The sequence below is a fragment of the Henckelia pumila genome, chromosome 2 (genome assembly GCF_033568475.1).
Source record: "Henckelia pumila isolate YLH828 chromosome 2, ASM3356847v2, whole genome shotgun sequence".
Lineage (NCBI taxonomy): Eukaryota > Viridiplantae > Streptophyta > Magnoliopsida > Lamiales > Gesneriaceae > Henckelia > Henckelia pumila.
This window is the reverse complement of record NC_133121.1, coordinates 185,603,938-185,623,226: the sequence shown is the minus strand read 5'-3', so window position 1 is coordinate 185,623,226 and position 19,289 is coordinate 185,603,938.

Below are 19,289 nucleotides of genomic sequence, written 5' to 3'. Positions count from 1 at the left end.
GATCCTAACATCCTAGCTGGTTCATCGAGGTGGCCGAACAAATTCACCCAACTAACTCCTTATTGTCATCAGGGCTGAGCTGAGCTCCCAGATACCTGAGCTGAGCTCCCGAGGCCGAGCTCCCGACCCGAGCTGGCAATTATAGTGGTGGAGCTTGGCCGAGCTCCCGAGCTCCCGAGTCCGAGCTCCCGACCAGAGCTGAAAGTTAAGTGGTGGAGCTTGGCCGAGCTCCCGAGTTCCCAAGCTGAGATCCTGAACTCTCTCTGATAAATTAGGGATGTTCCTTTTACCTTAGGGTCATCTATGAGCTGAGGTGATTTCCTCCTGGGGGTATCACAAGTCCCCCCCTTAAAAGTTGAACTGAGGTCAAAGACTCGAAGTTCGTTATTTTTGTTCTGAGGTGTCCCTAAGAAAATGCCGAGCTGAGCTATCCTACCAAGCCCAGCTGTCATTCTGACAAGATGTACTTTGTTTCGCCCCTCCAACAGTAACTTTTCGAGTTCAACTTGATCTGAGCCATCCACCTGTCCTAAAATCAACGGCCTGGATTAATCCGACCTTTCTATAAATAGGCCTCACCGTAAAAATTTCATTTTCACTTTCTCTGCTCTTTGCTTTCGCGAATTTTATCTCAAATTCCTTTTTCCCGAGTTCCTTTGCTCTCCTTCTTTTCCTACGCATTCGAGCTTCCTAAGTAAGTAAACCTTTCTTATGGCCACTTCCTCCCGAGCTCACTCTGGGAGCTCAGACGAGGTATTCCGCGAGGTGGATCAATTTGACTCCTTCGCCCTTACCTCCGCAGGAGAACCCTTGGGCTGGGACCCTGCTCATGCTTCACCCCTTCCTCAGGAAGATGACCTGGGCCACGACCCAGGAGTTCCCTCGGTATCGTGGTTTGAGCAATACTCATCCGAGCTAGATGCTTCGGATGAGGACAAAATAAGAGCTCTCTCTCACGCCCCGGAGGGTTACGAGTTCATCATTCCTGACCCTGAGGACCGAGCTGACCATCCTCCAGAGGGGTATTACACTTTTTATTTAGATCAGCTAGAGGCCGGTCTTAGGTTTCCTCTCCCCCTCCTCTTTCAGCAGCTCAGCCGATACTATGAACTCTACTTAGGACAGTTCACTCCAAATTCCTTCCGAACCCTGTGCAGCTTTGTAGTTCTTTTTAGAACCTTAGGTTTTGAAGTAAATTGTTTTACTATTTGTAACTTCTTGCTCCCCAAACGTTCTGAGGAAGGCCCCTTCTACTTTTCCTGCCGACCTAACTGTAAATTCTTCAAGGGCTCTCCTAGTTCGAACAAGAACTGGAAGAACTCCTTCTTTTTCGTTCACCCCACCGATGCTTGGGACATATGCTCCACTTGGAGAGAAGTCCTCCCTCTTTTGCCTGTTCCTACTCCGGGCTTTCGACAGGGGGAGCTATTCACAGGATCTCAGAGGGCTATAGGGGATAGGTGCTTTAATGTAGCTGCCCTGATGGCAAAGGATCTGCTCTGCCACCACGGGCTCAGTTCGGCCGACGTTTCTGTTCGAGGAAACTTAGGTATAGCCCTCCCCTTCTCTGGCCTCCCCACTCCCCCCTTCTTCTTCTTTTTTTTTTTTTTGACCTCATTTTTTGATTACTCAGAAAAAAGAGTTATGGACGCTGCCATGAAGAGGATGGTGGAGAAGCAAAAGGCATCCGCTCACTCAGGGGCCAAGGTTGAGAAGAGCTCAGCTAAGCCCAAAGCTCCCTCCCCCCGTGCTGCTGCTACTTCCGAACCCTCCACTGCTGCTTCTAAGGGTTCTAAGAGACGTGCCCCGTCCAGCCCTTCCCCCGAGGTAGTGGAGTTAGACTCAGGAAAGTCTTCTATTCCTGAGGTAGCTCCCCTCCGTTAGTTCAGGGCGGACAGGCCCCACACTCCTGTGGTCCGATGCCGAGCCAATTTCTTTGAGATGTATCACGATGCATTGCACATTGTGGGGGTCGGGCCTACCCCAACTGCCGGGTCAGTCCTCCGGGACATGATCTCCCAGGCTGATGCTGACTATGTGAAGAGCCTTGGATGTGCTGAGCTGATGCAATGTTCCAACACTGCTTCCGCTGAGGTGACTTTAATTTCACCATTATGTTATATTTTTCATGTATGTTTCTGGTTTGCTTACTCTTATCCTTTTTTAGGCTGCCGTCCTTAATGCTGAGATGTCCCTCCGAGCTTCCATGGCCCGAAAGCAACTTTCGAAGGACACCCGGGGTTATGAAACCCATATCCCTGAGCTTAACCAATTGGCTGAGGAAGCTAAACTTGCTCATGCAAGAAAGGTGGCCAATCTCCAAGCCCAAATGGAGGAGATGCGGATGGGCTATCAAGCGGAGAGGCTGAAGTGGCAAAATGACCTCCGGATTTCCAAGGTACAGAAGGAGGCCTTACATGGAGACCTCAAAGACTCTCAAGATCAGCTTGCTGGAGCCCTTCAAGAGCTGGAAGAATCTCGAGCTGAGCTGCTCAAAGGGGCTGAGGGCTTCAAGAGTTCCTTCCTGAAGTCCGATGAATTTATGGATGAAGTGGCTGCCCAAGCTTACGGCTACCTATCCAAAGGGTTCGAAGGTTGTACCCAGCAGTTCAGGGCAGCAGGTTATCCCCCCTGAAGGGACCCCTGTAGACTTCTTGGATCTGAACGGGTTTGCCCTTTCAATCACCTCAGGAGAGGCAGCCCAGGAGGGCGAGGAAGAGGCCGAAGCCGAGAAAGGCAAGGGTGAAGGGGAGGACGCAAATTAAATTTTGTAATGGTTGATGTAAACACTTAGAAGTATTGGCATACAATGCAAGCTCAGTTCTGTTATTATTATTTTATGTTATCATTAATTGAACTGTGATTATTAATGCCCTAGGATGAGCTGAGCCGAGTTCCCGGAAGGGAGGTAAAATAAGCACTTAAAAATAAACCAACACCCGAAGGTGAGCTGAGCTGAGCTCCCTGAAGGGAGGCAAAATTAACTCTTAAAAATAAACCAACATCCAAAGGTTAGCTGAGCTGAGCTTTAGATGGCCGAGCTGAGCTCCCAAACTCTTGAGCTGAGCTCCAGAGCTGAGCTATCAAATACGTCGGGGAACCTTAGCCGAGCTCTCGAGCTCCCACGTCCGAGCTCCCGACCTGACCTGGTTTATGTGGCCCGAGAACTTGAATGAGTTCCCGACCTGACCTGGATTATGTCACCCGAGAACTTGACTGAGTTCCCGACCTGACCTGGATTATGTCACCCGAGAACTTGACTGAGTTCCCGACCTGACCTGGATTATGTCACCCGAGAACTTGACTGAGTTCCCGACCTGACCTGGATTATGTCACCCGAGAACTTGACTGAGTTCCCGACCTGACCTGGATTATGTCACCCGAGAACTTGAATGAGTTCCCGACCTGACCTGGATTATGTCACCCGAGAACTTGACTGAGTTCCCGACCTGACCTGGCTTATGTCGCCCGAGAGCTTGAATGGGTTCCCGAGCTCCCGACCTAACCTGAATTGTTCTAAGTTTACCTTGATAAGCTTTGTTTAAACAGGCACTGTATTGGCATGATAGTATTACAGGTGCTTAAGCTGATGGTGTTTGGTTGAACCGAGCCCAAAATGCTCTATCGATGTGATTTGGTTAATGAGCTGAACCAAAGTCAGGGGCCTAAGAGGCGTGACTAAGGTGATGAGCTGAACCAAAGTCAGGGGCCTAAAAGGCGTGACTAAGGTGATGAGCTGAACCAAAGTCAGGGGCCTAAGAGGCGTGACTAAGGTGATGAGTTGAACCAAAGTCAGGGGCCTAAGAGGCGTGACTAAGGTGATGAGCTGAACCAAAGTCAGGGGCCTAAGAGGCGTGACTAAGCTGATGAGCTGAACCAAAGTCAGGGGCCTAAGAGGCGTGACTAAGGTGATGAGTTGAACCAAAGTCAGGGGCCTAAGAGGCGTGACTAAGGTGATGAGCTGATGCACGCTTACATCAATATTTTTGAAAAAATAACTGCTTATAGATAAACGTATTAGGTAGCTTGCATGGATTACAACTTAAAGAAAAATTGAACTTGCAACATTTTAAGAATAATATTTGCGTAAATTGTAAGCACTCCAAGGTCTCTTCAGCATCTTCCCCTTTGAATCTTCTAAGTAGAAAGCATCCGAGCTGAGCCTCATCACCACCTTGTATGGTCCCTCCCACTTAGGGTCGAGCTTCCCTACAGCCACCTCCTGCACTTTTCTCAGTACCAAATCTCCTATCTGAAAGTCCTTCCTGCACACCCGACGATTATAGGACCGAGCTATCCTGTTTTTGTATGCTTCCATTCTGATGGCAGCAGCTTCTCTCTTTTCATCCAAGAAGTCTAAGTCTTCCATTCTCCTTTCTCCATTCTTCTCATCATAGAAAATGATCCGAGCTGACTCCTCTCCTATCTCTGCTGGTAGAACTGCCTCATTTCCATACACCAGACTAAATGGAGTCTCCCCTGTCCCAATCCTAGGCGTGGTACGATATGACCATAACACACTAGGGAGTTCTTCCACCCAATTTCCTTGGGCTCTTCCTAATCGGGTCTTCAAGCTTTGCACCAAGGACCTGTTAGTGACCTCCACCTGGCCATTGCTTTGAGGATAATGGACAGAAGTGAAGTGTTGTTGAATTTTCATCTCTTTGCACCAAGCTTGCACGCGGGCTCCCTGAAACTGTCTCCCATTATCGGAGATAAGCTTCCGTGGTACTCCAAACCTACACACAATATTCTTCCACAGAAATTTCAAAACTTCTCCCTCAGTAATTCGAGCCAAGGCCTCCGCCTCCACCCACTTAGAGAAGTAATCAATAGCGACCAATAAGAATTTCTTCTGAGCTGGGGCTGGGGGGAAGGGACCCACAATATCCATTCCCCACTGATCAAAAGGACATGCCGCCACGATCCCTTTCATTGACGCTGCTGGCTGATGCTGAAGTCTGCTATGTCGCTGACAACTATCACAAGAAGTTACCAAAGTCATGGCATTTTTCAATATAGTAGGCCAAAAATATCCCGCTAAGAGAACCTTACGGGCCAGAGAATAAGACCCCAAATGATTGCCACAACACCCCTCGTGTATCTCCTTTAGGACATAATGAGCTTCCTTAGGGCCTAAACACTTGAGAAGAGGTCCGGAAAATGACCTCTTATAAAGAACTCCCTCCATCATCACAAAGCGGAGACTCCTCTGTTTCAACCGATATGTCTTCTTCGGATCCTTTGGTAACTCGCCCTTCTCCATGTAATCCAAGAGCTCCTTTCTCCAGTCACTCTCTTTCTGAGCTAATGGTGCGAGCTCAGTAGAGGGTGTCAATTCCACTTGCACGACCACTTCCCTGGTCTTCCAGCTATGAAGTGAGCTAGCCATCTTGGCGAGATAATCTGCTTTCTCATTGCCCTCCCTCGGAATTTGTTCAAACAATACCTCATCAAAGAAACCCTTAGCTTCCTCTATCGCCCTCATATATTCCTTCAGCTTTTCATTTTTGACTTCATACGTTCCGTTCACCTGCTGGGCTACTAACTGTGAATCAGAGTAGAGGTGCACCCGAGCTGCCCCAGCTTGCTTAGCTGCTCGGAGGCCAATCAACACAGCCTCATACTCTGCTTCGTTATTAGAAGCTCGAAAATCCAACCTAACTGTCAATCTGATCTCATCTCCACGAGGGGAGATCAAAAACACCCCCACCCCACATCCTTCACTATTAGAAGAGCCATCAACGTATACTTTCCACAAATCCTCTGCTTCCATATGTCTCGTTTCGGCAAGGAAATCAGCTAACGCCTGAGCCTTAACGGTCGTCCTTGGTTCATACTGGATATCATACTCACTGAGCTCCATAGTCCACTTTACCAACCTTCCCGAAATATCAACTCGAGTTAATATCCTCCCAATATGGCTGTTGGTTAGCACCACAATAGGATGTGATAGAAAGTAAGGTCTGAGCTTCCTTGCTGTCATAACCAAGGCTAATGCTAATTTTTCCACCTCTGAATATCGAAGTCCTGCACCCTTAAGGGCATGTGAGAAGAAATAGATAGGGTGTTGAGCTGTTTTCTCCTGCCTAATAAGTACTGAGCTAACGGCCCCTTCCAAAGCTGATAAGTAGATGTACAATGGTTCACCAAGAATTGCCTTAGCCAACACAGGGAGTTCAGTTAAGTAGCTTTTTAAGTCATCAAATGCCTTCCCGCATTCATCATCCCATTCAAACTTCTTGGCTTTGCGAAGCACCTTGAAGAAAGGTAAGCTTCTATGGGCTGATCTTGATATAAATCGAGACAAGGCTGCAATCCTTCCTGCCAACCTTTGAACTTCTTGCAAGTTACGGGGAGCAGACATGGATTGAATAGCCTGCACCTTCTCAGGACTGGCCTCTATGCCCCTCTCAGTAACCATATACCCCAAAAACTTACCTCCCCTGACTCTGAATACACACTTCTCCGGATTAAGCTTCACCTGATAAGCCCTCAAAGTCGAGAAAGTCTCCTCAAGGTCGGCCAGCAACCCCACATCATCCTGAGACTTTACCAAAATATCATCTACATAAACTTCCACATTTCTGCCAATTTGGGAGGCAAACACTCTGTCCATGAGTCTTTGATAAGTGTCCCCTGCATTCTTCAAACCAAAAGGAATCACTCTGTAACAAAAAGTTCCATGAGATGTGGTGAAACTTACTTTGTCTTGATCTTCCTCCACCAGAGGAATTTGATGATACCCCTGATATGCATCCATGAAGCATAAGTACTGATGACCTGCCGTTGAATCAACCAATTGGTCAATTCGAGGCAGTGGATAGCAATCCTTTGGGCATGCCTTATTCAGGTCCCTGAAATCAATACACATTCTCCACTTGCCTGAACTCTTAGGGACAAGAACCACATTAGATAAACAGGTAGGGAATTGCACTTCCCTAATGTGTCCTGCCTTAAGAAGTTCCTCTACCTCTTTTTTAATGAACTTATCCTTGTCTGGACCAAAGTGTCTCTTCTTCTGTTTTATCGGTCTTACTCCCGCAAGAATATTTAGTCGATGAACCATAATTTCTGCACTGACCCCTGTGAGCTCCGATACAGACCAAACAAAAACATCTTTGTTCTTCTTTAAGCAACCAACCAAGTTTTGCTTCACTGATGGGCTCAGATCAGCAGCTAATTGGACAATTTGAGCTCCCGGGATTAATTCCACCTTCTCATGACCTTCTTCGGACATCAAAAGCACCTTCTGTCCGTGCACCTTCGATGTTCGACCTATCGAAACCATTCCTACCTCCCTCTTCTTCTTCTTTGAATCAATCCTTATCTCATTCACATAGCACAACTGAGCTGCTTTCTGATCACCCCGAACAACCCCCACTTCTCTTCCACTTGGGAACTTCAACTTCTGATGATAGGTAGATGCCATGGCTCGGAAATCACTCAGGGCAGGGCGCCCCAATATTCCATTGAAAGAGGATGGTGCCTCCACCACGGTGAAGCAAGCCATTTTAGTTACTCTCTGCTCTCCACTCCCAAGGGACAAGGGGAGCACTATCTGTCCCAACGGTTGCAGAGCATGACCCGTGAACCCGTACAACTCTGTGGTGATTGGATCCAACTCAAACCCTTCCAATTTCATTTGGTCCAGAGTTTCTTTAAAGATAATGTTTACTGAGCTCCCAGTATCCACAAAGATACGAGCCACATCATAATTGGCTATGTTCAAGGTGACCAGTAGGGGATCATTATGAGGTAGCACCACATCCTTTAAATCTTCCCTCCCAAAACTGATGTTCGGGTCAGCGGGACAACTGAGCTGAGAACTTACCTCAAAATTTTCCAACTTACGCCCGTGAGCTTTGCGAGCCCTTCCCGAATCTCCATCCGTACTACCCCCGGAGATCATATGGATAACACCCCGATTGGGATGATTTGCAATTTGCTGCACCTTATCTCCTTGACCGTTTTGAGGAGCTCTTCCCTGATGATCACCTTGATTCTCTCTAACTTCATTCCTTTGATTCCTCCATTGGGGAGCTCGGCCTTGGCGAGGAGGATTTGCTCTTGAGTCAGCTCAGCTCTGATTCGGGGGTCATCATACATGATCCTTTGAACCTCCTCACCTAGCCTCTGAAAATCATTGGTGATATGCCCATACTCCTGATGAAAATCGCAAAACTTGTCAGATGGCGGTAACCGCGGGCCTTTCTCAGCATTACGGGGTCTCACAAGTGCTCGCCTATCCTCACATACTTGCATTGCCTTCTCCAGGCTTATCGATAGGGGTACATAGGGGTAGGGTCCTTTGACCCTGTTCATCTCTTCTGCCCTCCTCTTCCTTCCTCCTTCTGTCTTCCCCTCTGCCTTTGCTCCCACCTTGGCACTGGGCTTACTCCCAGACATTTCTTCCTGTCTCCTCTGCCTTTGTGCATCCTCCAAATTCACGTACTTCTCAGCTCGACTAAGGAGCTCATCATAAGTCAAAGGAGGCTTCTTGACTAAGGATCTGAAAAACTCCCCTCCTCTTAACCCTTGAGTGAAAGAGTTGACCAAGGTGTCAGCAGTGGCAGCAGATACTTCTAGAGCCGTTGTATTGAAGCGCTGAACATACTCCCGCAACGATTCCACCTCAGATTGCTTCATATTGAACAAACTGAGAGAAGTCTTCAAATATCTCTTGCTACTCGCATATTGGTGTAGAAAGGCTGAGCTGAAGTCATTGAAACTCTGAATACTACCAGGCTGTAAAAGGTTAAACCATTGCTGGGATGACCTTACCAAAGTAGTGAGGAAGACCCGACATTTAATTGCATCTGAGTATCTATGCAACAGGGCTGAATTTTCAAATCTCCCCAAATGTTCCTCCGGATCTGAGCTCCCGTCATATTCCCCTAAAGTAGGCTGCTTAAAATTTGCAGGGAGTTCCTCATCTAGAATAGCCCGAGCAAAAGGACTTTTCCTCTGTATAGGCCCAGGCCGACCTCCTACTTGCCGACCTAGTCTCCTAATCTCTTCCCACACCGCATCCATTGGGTTTGGCTGACCCACGGGAGGAGGTGGTGGATTTTGACCCATGGCCTCTTGCACCGTTTGAGTGATGAACTGGCTGAGCTGATCTACAGTTATATCCGCCACATTTCCTCTTCCCCTTCCTCTTCCTCTTCCTGCCATATCTACGTCTTAGCTCAAATTTCCCACAGAAGGCGCCAATTGATGTACCTCAATTAAGTGATCTCCTTGGATGAGCTAAAGAAACTCCTCCAAATAAAATATGAACTGCTTCTGCTTATCTGAAACCACTAACAAGAGTGTTAAAGGGAGGCCGGAAGGTGTTCCGGCGTATCCCCTCCGACGCTCAAGTCAGATGCTAGGATAGCGAAAATATAGAGAGTGGTGTGTGAATACGAGTGAAGAATTAGGATTCAAATAATGAAAATGAACCTGATATTTATAGGAGAAAGCTCCGTAATTTTCGCTTACCTCCCTTATTAAGAACCCGAGAATCACGAGATCACGATCCCGAATATCTAGGCTGAGATCTCGCCCGAATCTTATCTCAAACACTGATCCTAACATCCTAGCTGGTTCATCGAGGTGGCCGAACAAATTCACCCAACTAACTCCTTATTGTCATCAGGGCTGAGCTGAGCTCCCAGATACCTGAGCTGAGCTCCCGGGGCCGAGCTCCCGACCCGAGCTGGCAATTATAGTGGTGGAGCTTGGCCGAGCTCCCGAGCTCCCGAGGCCGAGCTCCCGACCAGAGCTGGAAGTTAAGTGGTGGAGCTTGGCCTAGCTCCCGAGTTCCCAAGCTGAGATCCTGAACTCTCTCTGATAAATTAGGGATGTTCCTTTTACCTTAGGATCATCTATGAGCTGAGGTGATTTCCTCCTGGGGGTATCACCAAAGTATCCGTACCTACTCCGAAAAGGTAAAGATTGAACCTAAAATTGTTGATTGCATTTTTTTTTTGGATATGCACACAACAGTAGCGCTTATCGTTTCCTTGTATATGAATCTGAAATACCTGATATTCATAATAATACGATAATGGAATCAAGAAAAGCCTCGTTCTTTGAACATGTGTTCCCTTGCAAATCTAAGGAAGAACCCAGTTCATCCAGATCACACGAGACAATGAAACAAGAGGTTAATCACGAGGTTGAACCTAGACGTAGCAAGAGAGCTAGGAATGAGAAATCTTTTGTTCCGGATTTCATCACTTTCATGATGGAAAAGTGAACCTCAAAGCTTCAAGAAAGCTGTGAATTCAACTGAAGGACCTCAATGGAAATAGGTTATAAATAAATAAAATCCATTTTGCAAAATCATACATGGGAATTAGTGTACCTTCCTCCGGGAAACAAACCATAGGTTATAAATGGATTTTTAAACTGAAAATGAAATCAGATGGAACAATATATAAGTATAAAGTCAGATTGATAATCAAGGGTTACCGTCAACGTGAAGGGCTTGATTATTTTGACACATATTCTCCAGTAACGAGAATAACTTTAATCCGAGTGATACTTGCAATTGTCGCCTTACGGAATCTTGAAGTACACCAAATGGATGTAAAAACTGTCTTTCTAATTGGAGATTAAGAAGAAGACATTTACATGGAACAACGTGAGAGATTTTCTGCACCTGGGAAAGAAAATAAGGTTTGTAAATTGGCAAAGTCTCTGTATGGCTTAAAGCAAACACCAAAATAATTACACGAAAAATTTGACAAAGCCATGTTAGAAATTAGATTTAAAGTCAATGAATGTGACAAATGTGTATACGTTAAGAACACTGTCATTTTATGTCTTTACGTAGATGACATGCTTATCATTAGAAACAATGATTAAATGATTAAATCTACAAAAAAAATTGTTGAACTCAAAATTCGACATGAAAGATTTGGGCTTAGCCGATGTTATCCTTGGAATTAAAACCCATAGAACATCGGAAGGGATGGTTCTACGTCAGTCACATTATGTGGACAAAATACTTGAGAAATTCAATAAGGATGACTTTGCATTGGTTCGAACCTCAATAGATACAAGTCAACGTCTATCGAAGAATCGAGGTGAGAGTATCTCCCAGTTAGAATACTCTCGAGTCATTGGAAGTCTAATGTACTTAATGAGTTGTACACGACAAGACATAGGGTATGCAGTAAGCAAATTGAGCAGATTCACGAGTAATCCATGAGCTGAACATTGGAAAAAAAGTATCAGATTGTTAATATACTTAAGGTACACTCGTGACCATGGGCTTAAATATACCAGATATCCTGCTGTTATTGAAGGATACAGTGATGCAAACTGGATATATGATATGAAAGACTCAAAATCTACAAGTGGATTTGTATTCACTTTAGGAGGTGCAACAATTGCGTGAAAATATTCTAAACAAACTGTAATAGTCGGGTCCACGATAAAATCTGAGTTCTGATAAGTGTATTTTATACACTTAATTTATATATGATTTTAATTGTTAATTACTTGTTTCGAGCAGATTTATGCTGTGTTGTGTTGTTTTTGTGCTTGCGGAGAATTATTGAATTATTGTGAAAAAGAGAAGAAAAATGAGAAAAATGAGATTTGAGAGAAAAGAATTAAAAGAATAAAAGGGAAGAAGAAAAAGGAAAAGAAAAGAACGATCAGACAAAAGAAGAGAAGGAATAGTGTTGGGCCTTTCTTATTTGGGCCAAGGTTCAGCGCTCCTTGTTAGCGCTTCTTCAAGAGCTAACGCGCAATGCTATGTTTCTGGGAGAATTGAGATTTCGAGTTGAAGGCGCGCCCGCGCCGTCTATTGAGCGTCCGCCCCGTTGCTGGATTGGAAAGTTTTATTATTTCGGGCAATTAATTGTATGGGCTTTTTTTTGAAGGGCTTTTGATGAGAAGTATAAAAGGATTTTTATCTGAAAATAAGATGGAGGAGCCGCCACACACTCATAATACAGAAATCAGAGAATTGATCGTGTGATTTTCCTGAGGATTTTTCTGGAGCTTAACTGAAGAACGAAGACGGAGTTTGATAGTCCGGACACGGCGTCGACGACGGATTTGTTTCTTATCTTTTATTTAATTCTGAACATGTTTGGATTTATGCTTTATTGTTTTCAGAATTTTATTATGAACTAATTTTTATAGTCTAGAGGTCGGATGGAACCTGGTGTAGACGCTTTCATGAATTTTTGATTTTATTGAATTGAATTTCTTCTAGATTAATTGTTTTTTCTAGAATTGATTGTCTTTTCAATTATCTGATCAATAATTGATTTGTTATATTTATTTAAAATCATTGCTCGGGAGAGGAGATTTTGAATAGGACATTAGAAAATACACTGCTAATTATTTATACAGCTCGGGAGAGTGTATGATTTTAACAGAGCTTTTAAAGAGAACATTGTTTTGTGTTAGATCACTGCGATAAATTCTTAATAGGAATATTGGAATTGAATTGTAGTTGATAAACATTATTTGTTGCTCGGGAGAGGGAAATAATATACGTAAGTGTTCTTGGTTATTAATTGATTGGAATTCATGAAGATTAATTAATTAGGATTGATAGTTGTTGAAAACAGGTGAAATCTATACCTCTAGACCGTTTTTCTCTGATTGATTATTCCTGAAAGTTGTGTGCGTGCTATCTAAAATCATCTTAATTATTTTATTTTTATTGCAAAATTCTTGATTATTGATTTTTTAGATAAAGTTTAGACTATTTTAATTACAAGTACTAAATATTTTTATTTTACTCCCTGTGGGATCGATATCTGATTTATTCACTATATTAAAACTTGACACTCGTACACTTGCGAGAAAATTTCACAACAAGTTTTTGGCGCCGTTGCCGGGGAGTAAATTTTGATTATTTTTTTAGTCTTATTACCAATTAGTCTAGATTTTAATTTAGAGTTTTTTTTTATTTTAAGTTACTAATTAATTTTTTCTTATCTTTTAATTGCAGTTTATGCAACGATCTCAAAGTGCTAATTCTCTATTGTTTGATCCGGAGATCGAGCGCACTGCACGTGCTTTAAGACGAGCTAGAAGAGAAGAAATTGAAAGAATGGCTGAACAAGAAGCAAATCAAGCTCCCCTAGTACCTATTAGAGATCACTTCAGACCGACGATCCAGGCTCACTATTCTGGAATCGCTCGAGGAACTATCAATGCAAACAATTTTGAGCTGAAGCCTGCATTGATCAACATGGTTCAACAGAACCAATTTAATGGGAGCGCCACTGCCGATCCTTATCTACACCTACGCACCTTTTTGGAGATAACCGATACGGTAAAAATTAATGGTGTGTTTGAGGATATTATACGCTTACGCTTGTTTCCGTTTTCTCTCAGGGATCAAGCTAGAAGTTGGTTGCAATCACTGCCGCTTGGAAGCATCACTACTTGGGAGGGGATGGCAGAAAAATTTCTTGCAAAATATTTTCCTCCTGCCAAAACCACCCAACTGAAGATCGAGATCAGCACCTTCCGGCAGATGGATACTGAACAGTTATACGAGGCGTGGGAAAGGTATAAAGAATTATTAAGACGTTGTCCTAACCACAATTTTGCAGATTGGGAACAGATCGAGTGGTTTTACAACGGACTGAATGCGCCTACAAGGATGAATGTCGATTCTGCTACTGGAGGTACTATATTTGCGAAGGATCATGTTCAGGCTTATGATATGTTAGAGCATATGACGGTCAATAGCTTTCAATGGCCATCTGAGCGTATGGGAGTCAAAAAGCCAGCTGGAGTGTATGCAGTGGATCCTCTCACGTCCATCACTGCTCAATTATCGGCACTGACTACACAGGTAGCTGCATTGAATAAAGTGAGTGTTGCAGAACCAGCAGGTGTGCGGAGTGCTATGGATGAATCTCACTATCATGAACAAGCCCAGTACATCAATCAAAGAGGTTATGGAGCTTTCAGAGGTAACCCTGTCCCAAATACTTATCATCCTAGCTTGCGTAATCATGAAAATTTTTCGTATGCTAACAATAAAAATGTGCTGAATCCTTCGGGATTCAATACAAACAAGGATGAGGGTAAGCAGTCGTTGGAGGATGTGGTTAGTACTTTTGTGCAGGAATCAGGTAAGAGGATGGCGAGAACTGAGTCTCGCCTTGACAGCTTGGAGATGCACATGGCCAACATGGGTGCTGTGTTGCAATCCATGGAAACCAGCATAGGGCAGTTGGCGAATGCACTGAAGGACAATAAGCGCGGCCAGTTCCCTAGCAATACTGAGGTGAATCCCAAGGAGCAGTGCAATGCCATCGAAGTGCTGAGTGCCAAAGACGTTGGAGTTCAAATTCCTACTGTTGCGGATAAGAAACTTGAGGAAAAAGTTGAGGAGAAAGAGAAGGAGCTTGAATCTGAGCCAAAACCGATGTATAAGCCTTCACTTCCATACCCGCAAAGGTTCAAGAAGAAAGCATTGGACGAGCAATTTTCCAAGTTCTTGGAGATTTTTAAGAAGATTCACATCAACATTCCCTTTGCTGAAACTTTGAGCAAATGCCGAATTATGCGAAGTTCATCAAGGAGGTGATGTCCAAGAAGAGGAGGCTGCTAGAGAACGAGGTAGTGAATTTAACGGAAGAGTGCAGTGCGGTGCTCCAAAAGAAGATGTCACAAAAGCTTAAGGATCCAGGGAGTTTTACTATTCCTTGCACTATTGGCTCTTCTTATTTTAATAATGCACTTTGCGATTTAGGAGCTAGCATTAATCTCATGCCCTTGTCTGTTTTCAGGAGCTTAGGACTTGGTGAGGTGAATTCCACCATGATCGCGTTGCAGTTGGCTGATCGATCTATCACATATCCGCTTGGAATCATTGAAGATGTTTTGGTAAAAATAGATAAATTTATTTTTCCAGCGGATTTTGTTGTGTTAGATATGGAGGAGGATGCAAACATGCCCCTGATATTGGGGAAACCTTTCTTGGCCACTGCCGATGCCAAGATAGAGGTGAAGAGAGGTGCATTGTCAATGGGTGTGGACGGTGAGAGTGTAATTTTTAATATATTCATGAAGTCATCTAACACCCCTATTGAAAAATTATGCTTGATAGAGCCGGTTATGAATTTGGAGGGTCGTTCAAAAGCCGACATTGCGGTTGATTCATCGAACGTGAGAGCGCCAAAACCACCAAAGAAGGCCACGAAAAAAGCAAAATTTAAAAGGCGGTTCGTGGAATTTATTTGGCGAGTGAAAGAGAAAGGGAAGAATTAATCCCGTTAAAGTCGGGCTAACGACTTTAAACCAAGCGCTACTTGGGAGGCAACCCAAGAATTTTCTTTTATTTTATTTTATTTTATTTGTTTTTATTTTTAGTTTATTTAATTTTTGTTATTTAATTGTTTTAAGTATTTTTTTTATTTATTTTAAATTTTTGAGCTAATTTTTCTTAATTTTCAAAAATTTGCAGGCTCCAGAGATCTCAAATTCGAGCAAGAGGCGCGCCCGCCCCATTTATGGGAGCGCCCGCGCCTTACCTGGACGAAAGTGGATTTATTTTACGACTTAAAGGCGCGCCCGCGCCACTCCATTCGAGCGCCCGCGCCTCCCCTTCGTTGCACTAATACACGAACAGCGCATGACACCTGCCTAACTTGCGCCAACAAGATCATGCGATAGCTCTTCCACCAGCGCAATCACGCCCCTACAGCGCTGCATCCTAGCGCTAACGCGCTCCTTAATAGCGCACTCTTAAGCGCTAACGTGCATCTCCTAGCGCTATCGCGCTCTTTAAGAGCGCTCCTCATCAGCGCTATCGCGCTCTTCACTAGCGCAACATCAAGCGCTATCGCGCGATTGAACAGCGCATGATTAGGCGCTATCGCGCACGCATTACTTCAGAAGTTTAAAAGCCCACTCCAGAGTCTACTCCTTCCAGACTTTAGAAATCACGATCCCTCGTTCGAGTCCATCTTTAAATCTCACACACTGGCACGATCATCGTAAATCCTCCACTCAACAAAATATCATCATCTCAAGGATTTTGATCTTGATTACAAGGCAGAGATTCTCAGAATTGGTCTTGCTCCATTTACGCTTGTTTCTGGGAATTTGGAGAATTTGGAAAATGTTATTCGTGAACGGTACAAAAGCTGAAATTTTATCTATTATATTTGATTCGTGATAAATGTTGTGATTTGAGGCTATTGGGTTGTCTGAGCTGTGGTGTTGAGTACGTTTGATGCAGTGAAATTCTATATCATTTTATTCGTGCCTACCAAGTGTTTGTTGAATTGCTTGGGTTGTCTCTTCGAGGCAAAATACGGGCAAAACTAAGATTAGGGATGATTTAGGCAATTTTTCTGATTGAGTTTGAGCCTTTCAAGCTACCTTCTGATGAATTTTATTCCTAGTACCTTATTTGAGCTTTATTAAAAATCGAATGGCATGCGTGTAAACGTGTGATTAAACCCCCATTCTTCATTATTTCAAGGTCCTACATTGACTACCTAATTAGCTTATACACTAATTCCTACCTTTAAGGGAGTAATTTGAATGCTAAATTGTGATATGCTCCTAGTTTTATTTGTGAAAAAAATGGAATGGTGTGATGATGAATTGAAAAGATGCAAAGAGGTAGTAGAAAAAAAAAATAATTGAAATTGTTGGGAAAAAGAAAAAAAAGTTGTGAAAAAGTTGAGAAATGAAGTGAATTGAAATAGAAGTGAATTGTGAAAGAAAAGGAGTTGAAATTAGAATTAGAGCATGAATGTGAATTACTCCTTATTTTTGAATTCTTATCCTTTATTTGTAGCCATGAGCCAGGCCTTACATTATAAGCTGAATAAGTCCTATTGACCGAATCTCAGTTGCCCAATATACTAGTGGAGAAAAGTTGCAAGAATTTAGCCTATGGACCGTTGATTGATGCTTTTAATGATTATGAATTTTGATCTAAACACGCACACACTATTATTCGTTGAATTTACCTATTTGTGAGTGTTTTTGATTTATATCCTATTTTTGATCCTATGCTATCCTTGAAAAGTCCTCATGATCTATGAATGTTTGAATTGAATTCGGATGAAGGTGTTTTGAAACGTGAGTTGCGGAGATTGTGAGTTTATGCGGTTATTTTGTTCTGGCTGAAACTTTCAAGTGTTAGTAGGTTAGATATGATTGGATTTGATATTTTTTTGAAATCATTGCTGAGGCGATTGTTCCATAATATTTCTTGACTATTCTTGTTGGTTTTTGAGAGAATGAGTTTTTGGAATTTAATAGTTTTGCTCGGGACTAGCAAAAGTCTAAGTTTGGGGGTATTTGATAAGTGTATTTTATACACTTAATTTATATATGATTTTAATTGTTAATTACTTGTTTCGAGCAGATTTATGCTGTGTTGTGTTGTTTTTGTGCTTGCAGAGAATTATTGAATTATTGTGAAAAAGAGAAGAAAAATGAGAAAAATGAGATTTGAGAGAAAAGAATTAAAAGAATAAAAGGGAAGAAGAAAAAGGAAAAGAAAAGAACGATCAGACAAAAGAAGAGAAGGAATAGTGTTGGGCCTTTCTTATTTGGGCCAAGGTTCAGCGCTCCTTGTTAGCGCTTCTTCAAGAGCTAACGCGCAATGCTATGTTTCTGGGAGAATTGAGATTTCGAGTTGAAGGCGCGCCCGCGCCGTCTATTGAGCGTCCGCCCCGTTGCTGGATTGGAAAGTTTTATTATTTCGGGCAATTAATTGTATGGGCTTTTTTTTGAAGGGCTTTTGATGAGAAGTATAAAAGGATTTTTATCTGAAAATAAGAGGGAGGAGCCGCCACACACTCATAATACAGAAATCAGAGAATTGATCGTGTGATTTTCCTGAGGATTTTTCTGGAGCTTAACTGAAGAACGAAGACGGAGTTTGATAGTCCGGACACAGCGTCGACGACGGATTTGTTTTTTATCTTTTATTTAATTCTGAACATGTTTGGATTTATGCTTTATTATTTTCAGAATTTTATTATGAACTAATTTTTATAGCCTAGAGGTCGGATGGAACCTGGTGTAGACGCTTTCATGAATTTTTGATTTTATTGAATTGAATTTCTTCTAGATTAATTTTTTTTTCTAGAATTGATTGTCTTTTCAATTATCTGATCAATAATTGATTTGTTATATTTATTTAAAATCATTGCTCGGGAGAGGGGATTTTGAATAGGACATTAGAAAATACACTGCTAATTATTTATACAGCTCGGGAGAGTGTATGATTTTAACAGAGCTTTTAAAGAGAACATTGTTTTGTGCTAGATCACTGCGATAAATTCTTAATAGGAATATTGGAATTGAATTGTAGTTGATAAACATTATTTGTTGCTCGGGAGAGGGAAATAATATACGTAAGTGTTCTTGGTTATTAATTGATTGAAATTCATAAAGATTAATTAATTAGGATTGATAGTTGTTGAAAACAGGTGAAATCTATACCTCTAGACCGTTTTTCTCTGATTGATTATTCCTGAAAGTTGTGTGCGTGCTATCTAAAATCATCTTAATTATTTTATTTTTATTGCAAAATTCTTGATTATTGATTTTTTAGATAAAGTTTAGACTATTTTAATTACAAGTACTAAATATTTTCATTTTACTCCCTGTGGGATCGATATCTGATTTATTCACTATATTAAAACTTGACACTCGTACACTTGCGAGAAAATTTCACAACAAGTTCATATCCCTTGATAAGTCTACTGAAGAGGCTGAATGGTTCTTAAAAGATGTTTCAGGATGGGTGAAACCTGTATCGGATATATGCATATATTTTGATAGTCAATCTGCAATTAAAAGAGAACACATCAATATGTATAATGGTAAATCTAGATATATACGTCGTAGACACAGTACCATTAAACAATCACTCTCAACTGGAGTTATCTCTATTGACTATGTAAAGTCAAAAGATAATATAGTAGATCCACTAACAAAAGGGTTAAACAGAGAGTTAGTTGCAAAATCATCAAAAGAAATGAGACTGAAGCCTATAGTATAAATTAGTGCGAAGAAAAACCCAACCTATGCTGACTGGAGATCCCAATAACTAAGTTCAATGTGACAACCTAATCGCACTAATTTAGTAGATCACTGTGGGGGTTATCCCCAGTCTATTCCTAAAGCAAACAATGAGTGTTGAAGATAAACATATGACTTTTAATGATTCTATTGAATCAACATAGAATCACCTATGTGAGAGAGAAGTGAGACCGCTTTGAAGGAATTGCAAGACTCAATTCTAGATTCTCTTACAAAACCAGTCGTGTGTGCGGGACGGG